Here is a 10966-nt window from a genome sequence, read left to right as displayed (position 1 = left end):
AGTAATAACTAACTCAGTTGTGCAGGAGAGATAAGAAAAAGGGAGACTATCTCACTGATGACTGAGTACATGGTATGCCCTCTATTGAGGTAGAAATGTAGAACTCAGAAACTATTACAGAAGAAAATATGTATTGATATATATGGGGATGGGGACACAGGGAGAGGGAGAGATGAGCTGGATGAAATTCTTTGAAAATTGTTAAGTTCAGTTTGGTACATGTTCGGTTTGATAGATACATCCAGTTTAGTAGAATATTGATGGTTTTAATATCATGGGATTGGATGAGATTGCTCAGAAAAAATATAAAATGTTGTTTACTCAACTGTGAGAATTTTTTAAAAATATACCCAGGACCTACCTTAGATACTATAATTCAGCAGTTCTGAGGTGAAGCTAAGGCTAATAAAAACCAACCAACCAACCAACCAACAAAACCTCTGGTCAGGCTAACAAAACACATGTGTAGGAACTCTGCCGGATGGATAAAACCTCAAAGTGTCTAGGTTACTACTGTTTCACTATTTTTATAGAGAGTGTTACAAACTTGGATTTACAACTTATTGGTTACTCATGAATTCAATTTAGTAGGTTGCAATAAATTTTTCAGTGAAATTTAGCACAATAGAAAATATCAGAGGTAATTGCACATAGAAAAATAAGTACTATTTTTAATAATTTTATATCTGTTTTATATGTAGGTATTATACAGATATAATATCATGTACTAGTTTATAATCTAAAATTAATTTTTCCTTTCACAGTCAAAAACATTTAAAGTCATTGCTATAGATGACAAAAAGATTAAGACAAAATGTTAGAATTTTTTTTTTTTAATGTCAAAGTGGTCAGATTCTAAGAAAAAAAATTAACTGAGCCAGATATTAAGAGACACAATTCTATTTCTAGCTTCATTACCTGTACATTGTTGGTTCCTGTGCAAGTCAAGATCTCTAAATGACTTTATTATTTCTAAACTGAGAATATAATAGCACTTGTAAACTACCTCATTGACAGCAATTTAATAAGACCATTTATGTCAAGTGCTTTAAAATCTGAGAGAAATAGACTATAAAAAAACCACATGAGTTTGTGTAACTTTTGAAAAAATATGACATTTATTTGAAACAACTCTTCTTTGACTCATGAATTTTATTGCATAGCTTCTTTATTCCTCTGAAGTAACAATTTTAAATTATATTTTATCATTTACAATAAATGCTCACATATTAATAAATGTGGTTCATAAGGGAAGTCTATGAGGTAGGAAGGACAAATTGCTATATCAACATTTTAAAAATGAGGAACTCAGTCTCAGAGAGGTTACATGCTTTATCCAAGGTGACCATAACATGATACTTCTCAAATACTAACAGATAGTTCTGACAAAACAATTTGTATGAAGCTGATAATCTCATGACATTTTACTTCTGTCACCCACTAAAGCCAATATTGTAGATACATACTCTAAATAACCCTATTTTTCTATAAAAATATTTATCTTTCATGTTTTTGTTCAACTCCTGTAAGAAATTGATGGTTGCCTAACCATAATCTTCCACTTCTTTCTTGTTAAGGGAACCCCAACTTTATCCATGTGTATACAAAGTCTGTCCAGAATGTATCCAGCAATGTAATATGAAAAAGAGACATTTATAAGAAACATTGTACACAGGATAATGATGCATCAGTACCCTTAAAAGTAGGCACCTTAGGACCTCACACAGTTCTCCCAGCATCTCTTCCACTGTTCAAAACACTGCAAAAGCCTTTGTTGGAATCTCCATCAGCTGCACTGTCATGTTTTCCTGAATCTCATCACCAGTCTGAAATCTCTTCCCTTTCAAAGGTAATTTTAGTCTTGGAAAAAGCCAGAAGTCTCAGGGCACCATATCTGGATTGTAGGGGGTCTGAGTCATCTGGGTCATTTGATGGTTCACCAAAAAACTGCAGAAGATGGGATGAAACTGTCCATCACCAGTTACCCATAGCTGTAAACATTTTCATTGTATTGCATCTCTCGACCAATGAAAAACATTGAGGTAGTGCTCCTTATTAATTGTTTGGCCTAGAGCGGTGTACTCATGATGGACAACATCTTCCCAATCAAAAAACACAGTTAACATGGTTTTTATCTTGCTGTAACTTTGCTGTGCTTTCTTTAGGTGTGGAGAACCAGGTGATTTCCATTGGGACACCTGGGCTTTCATTTCTAGACCATAGCTGTAGACCCATGATTCATCTCTGGTTGTGACCTTCTTGAGGAAATCTGGTTCATTGGTAGCAGTTTGAATCAAGTCATTAACAACTGCAGTGTGATGTTCTTTCTTCTCTTGTAGCAGAAGCCTCAGAATGAACTTTGGCACAACGTGTTTCATGCCAAGATTCTGTGTCAAAATCTCGGACACAGTAGTTTTTGGAATCCCCAAATCAGTTCTCACACTGTCAGTTACTGATCTTTGTTGATTGCAGCCCACACACGTCCAACATCCATAGATGTTCTGCTTGTTGTAGGCCCACATAATGTGGGTCACTTTCAACAGATTCTCAACCATCTTTGAAGCATTTGTGCAACACTTTTATTTGCACTGCACTCATTCCATCATCCCTGAAAGCTTTCTGAGTCATCTGAATAGTTTCTAAGCAGAAACATTCAAGTTTAATACAAAATTTGATCCAGATTCATTGCTCTACTCTCTCAGTCTTTTTTTAATGCAACAACCACACAGTACACATGCTCATTCAACAGTGTCTACCACCCCCATTGACTAGTACAGTGAAGTCATTATTCACGCATGTGCATTCCAGTCCTCTCTCCTTGGCTCCCAGGTTACATCGATGTCATGCAAATTGTTCTCACTATATTAACAATGACTGGATTTTTTCTGGACAGATTTCATATACCTCAAGGAATACATTTCTGTTCTCAGTTCAAAAACAAGTCCTGAATAATATAACTCTATCAAGGTTAAACCACTTTTATTATGAATGTTTGGCTTACAGATGGACATATGCCTCCTTCTGTCCTATGAAACCTAAGAAGAGGATCTCCTGAGTCTAAGGGGAGGGACTTAAAGAAAAAAAACATGAAGAAGGTATTGCCATTTTATTTTTTTGGATGTTGGCATGTCTGGATATGACTATTAGAACTGTAGCAGCCTTTCTGCAACCATAAAGAAAGCTGGTTGGAGGAACAATAAAATTCACAAAGTTGTGGCAATAATAAAATGAAAAGAAATTTAATCTCTCATGACACTGTTGAGCTGCTGAACTATTCGACCTTGGAGTTATCCTATATCAGAACTACTTATATGTGAAGCAATAAACTTTCTATAAAGGTAAGCATTTTGAGTTATGTTTTTTGATACTTGCAGCCAAACATATCCTACCCAATAAAAATCTTCATTACATTTCGGCTATAGGTCAAACTTTTGAAACTAAATATTTTGCTTCCACTTAACTGCTCTGTGTTTTAACATTTTATCAATAATCTGAAAACCTTTTAATCCTACCTATGTTTATATGCAGTTAATCTAAAATACTCTTTGGTGCCTATTGTGTTTTTTTTTAATTGAGGAATATTTTTAAGCTTTTGAAAATATATCTGAAGAATTCACTGTTTTTATAAACCATTCAGAAATAATTGGATAAATAATGACATTAAATATATTTAAAAATCCACATGCTAATAATTTCTCCAAAGGGTTTAATTTTGGAAATATTTAGTTGACTCTTTTAATACTTTCTGACCTAATAGAGACCATATGTGCAACACAATAAATGTGTTAGAAAAGGCTATACTAACCTAAAGACATGAATGACCTTGGAGTAGCATCTAATACCTTCTAAAATTTTATTTAAAATTTGATATGCATATTTTTTTCTGTGTAGACTATCCATAGATTTTATCAGTCAAAGGTATTAAGAATCACTGTTTATGATAAAAACACTATTTGTTTACTATTCTTGAATCAGATTGACACACGCCAACACTGTTCATTTAATAAGGAATGATTTGATCTCTAATACGTCTCTTCATATAAACATAGCTTATATCATTGTTTATATATAAGGCTATATCACTTGGTGGAGCTGAAAAATACTAGAAGCATTAGTAGTTTTTCCAGAAAGGAAGATATAAATTAGGCAATTGGATTTTTAGTTCTGCACCATTTCATCCACAGCAATATAGAGTGGTTTAATTTTCTTTCCAATACTCAATAAAATAAGCTCATGAAAAATATAGGAAAAAAGCTTTAGAATGGTACAGTATTCATAAAGTTATGCCACTAAACTTCAGAAGACTAAGCCTAACATATTTATCATACTGCCTACCATTCCAAGTTCATTTCTGAAAACTTCACCCCACCCTTAACTCCCTCCACTCTTAGGTGCTAACTATAAAGGAAGTACTCTTCTCTCTAGAATTAAAATGTTCATTTCTTTGTGCCTCTGAACATACCATTTTCCTCTTCCACAATGTTCTCTCCTCTTGCAATCAGCTGTTGGTTAGCATATGTCCCATTACTCAATACTTATTCCAGAGTCACCTCCTCTGAGAAGAACTTCCTAAAAAGAGGATGATATTCCCTCTTCTATTCTCTTAAAGGATTCCAGGCACTCATTCAACAAATATTTATTCAATATCCACAAATATTTATTGAATGCATCTAGGCACTAATCAAAACAACATTCTTGCTTTCATGGAGATAATATTCTAGTTGGAGTAAATACATAATAAGTAAAGAAGCATATTTATAATAAGTTCTCTGAAGAAAAAAGTTAAGGTAAATAATCACTGTTAGGGGTGGAAGACAACTATTATAAATAAGGTGGGGAGAAAAATTCTCCATGACAGTGTAACATTTGAGCAGAACTCAAAATTAATTGAGGAACATTATACTTCTTAGGGGAAGAGTATTCAAGGAAAATAAAACAGAAAATGCACAAGCTTGGAAGCAGGAACCTACGCAGAATGTTCAAAGAAACAATGAGGAACAGAGGGAGTGGGGGAAGGATGAGAGAAATGGGAGATGAGGTCAGAAAAGTAACCTGGTGCCAACTCAGGCTGTTACAAGCTCTGGCAAGGACTTGTGCCTTTTATTTTAGTAAGATGAAAGCACTTGGAATTTATGAGCAAGATGTGACATGACTTTATTTCTATTTTTGAAAGTTCACTCCAGCTGCTCTGAGTAGAGTACATAGGCTCGTCTGTGAGGAAAGAGGAAAACATAGAAAAGGGTACCAAGGTCCAGTGGTCCAGGTAAAACCTGGTTGTGATAGCTTGTCCTGGGTTGAGTGCAGAGACAAGGAAATGAGGAATTTTTCTATAGAAAAGAGCAGAAAAAATGTGTGATACACTGGAGAGGGCATTAAAGTCAGTAGGTAATTATTACTAGGATACATTTAAGAATATGTTATGCCGATGGAAAAGATCTATGAAAATGTTGGTAATGTAGAATTGAGAAGGGCTAATTCCCATGTTTTCTGGGAGGTGAGAGGGGGTAGAATCCAGGATGCAAAAAAATGAAACAGTCTTGTGGACCAGGAAAAAATAGTTCCACCAATACAGTGTACATGAATGCAGAGTACTTCAGTGCAGACAGAAGTCGTGTTGTAGAACTTTATAGACAGTCTCATTGCCATTCTATAGATGGGGAGAAAAAAGGACAGTAATGCAGTAAGAAATCATCTCAAATATCAAGAAGTAGTTGATCAAACAGAGATGTGTTGACTAGCTGGACAGCACTAAGGGTCCTTTTGTTATACTGGGTGTTGAATATAACGTGAGATCAGTCAGCATTGTCATGTGTGAAAAGGAATGAAAATAATTCGTATAATAATGGACCATAACATAAACCAACTAGAGGGAAGTGAGGACAGTAACAATGGACAGTGAAAAAAATAGGACCAAGGGTTCAAAGAATTACTGAAACCAGAGAACTTGAAGAACTGGTCTGGAGGGAAAAAAAAGTTAGTGATTAAGGAATGGGACATACGAAATTGGGATTTTGGCGATGGCACAATTTAGTGTGGTCATGGGAGTGGGTAGCTGTGGTGACATAGAAGACAAGATCCTAAGTATTCTATTGTGTGTTCTAATCCTGTTACAAGGAGAAACATACTGTGCGACATTAGGCATCTCACAGGATATCTTGGGAAACCAAAGATTCATTGGAGGTTATTCAACTAGACAATATCCAAATTACAATGAAAATCTTTTTAATAGGACATAGTTTCCCGTTGTTGCTGGTAACTCCAGATTCCTCTGCCTATGTAGATCCCAAGGTCCAAGTGGAGCCTGTATAACACTGGCTGCCTCCCAGTCACCCTCATCAGAAAAATGGGTTTTGCATTGTGCTGCTTCTTCTTGCAGTATGTTCACTAATCAAAATCTTGCTTAGGATGCCTAATAGGAGAAATGTGATAAAAATTTTGAGCCCTAGATATAAAGAGAGTTTTAAAGTTAAGTTGCTGGCATCTACTTTGGAGATTAAAATCTCATAAGTGGAGTAAATCCACAAACATATGAAAGATATTTGGGAAATGCTAGGTGATCAACACTATACTGATATACAACACAAGTACTTAAATTTTTGCTGTTCTATTCCCAGCACTTTTCACAATGCACAATAAAAATAAGTATTTATTAAATTTGGTTGAGTAAATGAATAAATAAATGAATGGGTAACTACTTTTTTATGCACAGCAATTTGTTTTTTTGTTTGTTTTAACACTTGGACCCCACCTTAAATTGTACAAATAATATAAATTAAACTGAGCATTAGAGCATTAAGTTGGGATATTTCAGAGCATTAAAATGTTACTTTCAATTTCTGGGATTCTTCTACATATTAAGACCCTTCGGTGAGCTGGGTCTTATTCTGAGCTCCTATTCATTTCAACACAACTGTCCTAAGAAGGTACTAGATCTTGGGTAATGTTTGAGAGTATAGAACAGTGAACATTTATTCATTAAACAGATATTTATTGTGCTATTACTATGATTAGACATTCTTTTGGGTATTGGACATATAGCAATGAACAAAAGATAAAAATCTTTCTGATGTCAATTACAATCCTAGAAAAAAGGCATGCTTTCAATATCACAACTATCTTCTTTAATGGTTAAACGATTAAAAAATGTTTATGATACAACAGAAAAAAATGTAGAAAGAAAAAAAATCACCAGTAATGACACTCATGCAACTCCTATGCTTTTTGACACACATTTCTGAAGTTGAAGTATGCAAACATAAATATTTTGTTACAAAAACAAACAATGTTACCTAAACATTGTTTTCTCTCTTACTTTTGTTCACTTGATATTAGTTAATGAACATTTTTTCTGTATCATTTTGCATTTTTATAACATTTTAAAATGTATATATATTATTTTGTACTATGAAATCACTATAACTGAGCCCCTTTTATGGACCATTTTGACAGTTTCCAGTGTTTCATTATTATAAACAATGCTGCAATGAACATCATTGTACATATCTATTTGCACATTTATCTGATTGTTTCTTTAGAATAATTTCATAAATTTGAAATTACTAGCTCAAAGAGTAACCATATTTTAAAATTGTTAAATATGTCAAACTCCCTTCCAGAAAAAGTATTTACCAATTTCTTTCTCAACTGCAGTATGTATGAGTGTCTATTTCCTATACCCCAGCAGATTCTACTTCTTTGATTATTAATCAACTTCTGATTATTCAGCCAGTGATTCCCACAGTAGGGAGAAATGTAGGTGGATGGCTGTCAGTAGATGATAAGTCAACAGATTTTTTGATATGTAACATTTATCTACAAGGATTACCCTGTGCCCAGTGGGATCCTTACCTGTTTCATGTTGATAAGAATGCTTAATCTTCTGATGGAAGAAAGGGAAAGAGGAGAACAAATGTATCTGTAAAAACCACCCTTGTCATTATTACCAATCCATCTTTTCATTAATAAACAATATTAATTGCAGTGAAAAATATATTTAATTAATGTTGGCACTGACAAGTACAACTTAGCTTTACAGATATGTTGGCCCTTGGTACACAGAGCTATCAAACACAAATGAAAATACAGTTCAAACTATATATTATGCATCATTAAGTTATAAACATTGAACAATTGAGAAAGCTTATACCATCTCTTGGAATGTTCACATCTTATCCAGGCATAACCGTAGAAGCCAAAGAAGAGATGATACTTAAGAAGATATTCACTTTTCTTGTATGTTTGTTCCACTTCCCAAATTATATATTTTAATTCTTATTGATGTACAGTAAGTATCAGAAACATCACAAACATTAGTTCTCTCAATCCAAATAATTATATTAGGATTAAGCTCCCCATTTTACTGTTAAGATCCAAATAAACTGATGAAGGTTATAGCTAATAAATAGTAGATTCTAGACTTGAAATCAATTTCATCTGACTCCAAAGCCCATGTAATTTTAAGCTTTATGCCAAACTATCCCCTGAGATGTGGCCAATCACCACTTAACAGCAGGGTTAAGAGCAAGTTCTGCTGAGACAACCCCTGAGGTCACTTGCTTCTAATTCTGAATTAGTCCCCCCCCACACCCTACACCAATTCAGAAAACTCTGTTATGTTAAGTGACAGCCTTGGTTCTCAGCCATCCTCTGCTCTCCCTCCCTGCCTGCCTGCAGCTGTCTGGGAGTTTCCATGATAATGGGGTGCAGAAGGTTGAGAGGAAGGTGGTTTTGTCCAGATAAGAGAAATTTGGTGGACACTAAACTGTTTGCAGAGAGAGTGGTCTGAAGAGTTTAGAAAGCCTGAGGATAGGGAAATTTTTGACAGCCTGTCCAACTGCCAGAGAAAGTTATTGAGGTCTGTGAGAACTCTGAAGTGCCATTTTTTGGCTACTGACTTTGGTTATTTAGAGGATATAAGGGTTAAGCAACAGTGCCTTGACCTCTCCATTTAGTTGGAGAGGCCTTGACCTTTCCATTTAGTTGGAGAGGTCTGAGATTATACCCCCAAGAGGGGTATTTTTGGGTCAGGGGGACTGGCCAAGTCCCATGGCGACGGTTATGGTTATAGTCAGTCTGAGAAGGAAGGAGAGGGGGAGAGGGAGTTCAAGTCAACGTTTCTGGCTCTGCACTCTGTCGAGATGAGCGTCCCCATTTCAACCAGAGTGTGGAGGGCCAAAGGCCAAGAGGAGGGGCACTGATTTATCCTAGGCATCCCTGAGATTATCAGACTCCGGAGAGAGGGGTCCGGACGGACCCTGAGGAGTTAGACTCCAAGAGTGGTTCTGACTGAGCGCTCAAATTCAGGGCCAGACTGCCTGGAATGGTCTTGGACTAGACCAGGAAACAGAACCACGGAGAAAACGGAGGCAGAGAACTCACCCATAAATCCAAGGGCTGGTGTTGACTGGGAGTAAATGGCAGTTGGGGGAGGGGTTGGAGGAAAAAGGAGGCAGAAAGGGTCAGCAAGCCAGAGGGGGAGCTCGATCCACCGACCTATGGAGGTCTGAGCAACTCCAGGTCCAAGGATTGCGGCTGGCTTGGGCCGAGTCCGACCCGGGAATCCTGATTGAGTCAGTGTCCCAATCCCAGGTTTCGGTACCATAATGTAAGAATGGTGTCGCTCAGAGTACCATGCGGAGTCAACGAGCAGACAAAAAGAAGTTTATTGAGGGAATTAGCAAGCAGGGAGGAAGCCATGCCATGAATGACCCGACTCCAGGGTCCTAGGGAAGGAGTGGCTGTTTTATAGGGGGAAGAAAAACTATTGAATTCAGTTGTTATCTCGCAGCTGTGAGTCTAGAGCTCATCAAGGCCAAAACAGAGCTTGGGCTGATGCACCCCATTATCATGGGAAACTCCCAGAGAGCTGCAGGCGGGCGAGGAGAGGTGGGGATGGCGTGGGAACGAAGGCTGTCATTAAGATCCATAGAAATTTGGAGAACCAAGCTGAGCCTGTGTGAACTGGCAAAACCATGCAGAGTACACATCCCTTTACTGTTATTATCAGTGCTAGACGGACCCCATCTCTCTCTGCGTGGCCTAAATCCATCAGCCCTAAAATCTCCCAGTCCCAGGATAGCTGCTTATAATGAGAGCAAAGGTTAGGAAGTCTTCATTGTCAATCACAAGAGATACCTCTGCATCTTTATAAATCCACCACATAGGAGCCAATTATAATCTGTACCCAGGTTCCTAGTCAATATCCTCTTGTTCACTATCAGCTCTGCACTACCGCCTGGCTTGAGCTCACAACCATTGAATACTCCTACCCAATTAGACTCCAAAATCTGCTCCTGGCTTCTACTTTGGCCTCAGCCTTTCCCATCCATCTTCCTGAGACCACATTTTTTTTCTGCTGTAAACCTGGTCCCCTGCTGGCGCACTAACTCTGCCTTTGCTTTAGTAGAGCCAGATCTTTATATTTTCCTTAGAAAATGGAAGTTCACTGAACTTCCTCAGGATTCAGGCTGAGCTCTTTCTGAATGAGAGTATGGTACTAAGTACATTTCTATAAAATTCCTTCTCTAGCCTTCATAACAATTCTAAGGAATAAACTCTTATTTACAGGGTAGATTAAGTGACTTGTCTAGCTTGTACATAATAGATGTAAGATTGGAATCCAGGTCTCCTAAATCCAAACAAATGTTTTTCCACCCTTTCCATATCTAGATTTTAACATTTTCACCTGAACAAAAATTCTCATATCTTGCCCATGTGGGTCCCTCCCCCACAGCACCAGGCCAAAAGACAGATCCATGAATCAGACAGGCAGCCACCATCTTGCACATAATCTATAATGTCAGATATGAAGCACAATTCACAAATAGATGCCAATGCTTAATAATAGATGGAGGAGTTAATTGAGCTATGCAAAACTTAAAATGCAGAGAGAATTTATAAAAGTGTAAAAAGTATTTTCCTGCCTGTCTTACGCCCTACATGGTCCCCTCAGCAAGATATGTCATCC

This window comes from Furipterus horrens, unplaced genomic scaffold, assembly GCF_987537825.1.
Source record: "Furipterus horrens unplaced genomic scaffold, mFurHor1.1.pri manual_scaffold_3, whole genome shotgun sequence".
NCBI lineage: Eukaryota > Metazoa > Chordata > Mammalia > Chiroptera > Furipteridae > Furipterus > Furipterus horrens.
Note: the sequence above shows the minus strand (reverse complement) of the source record.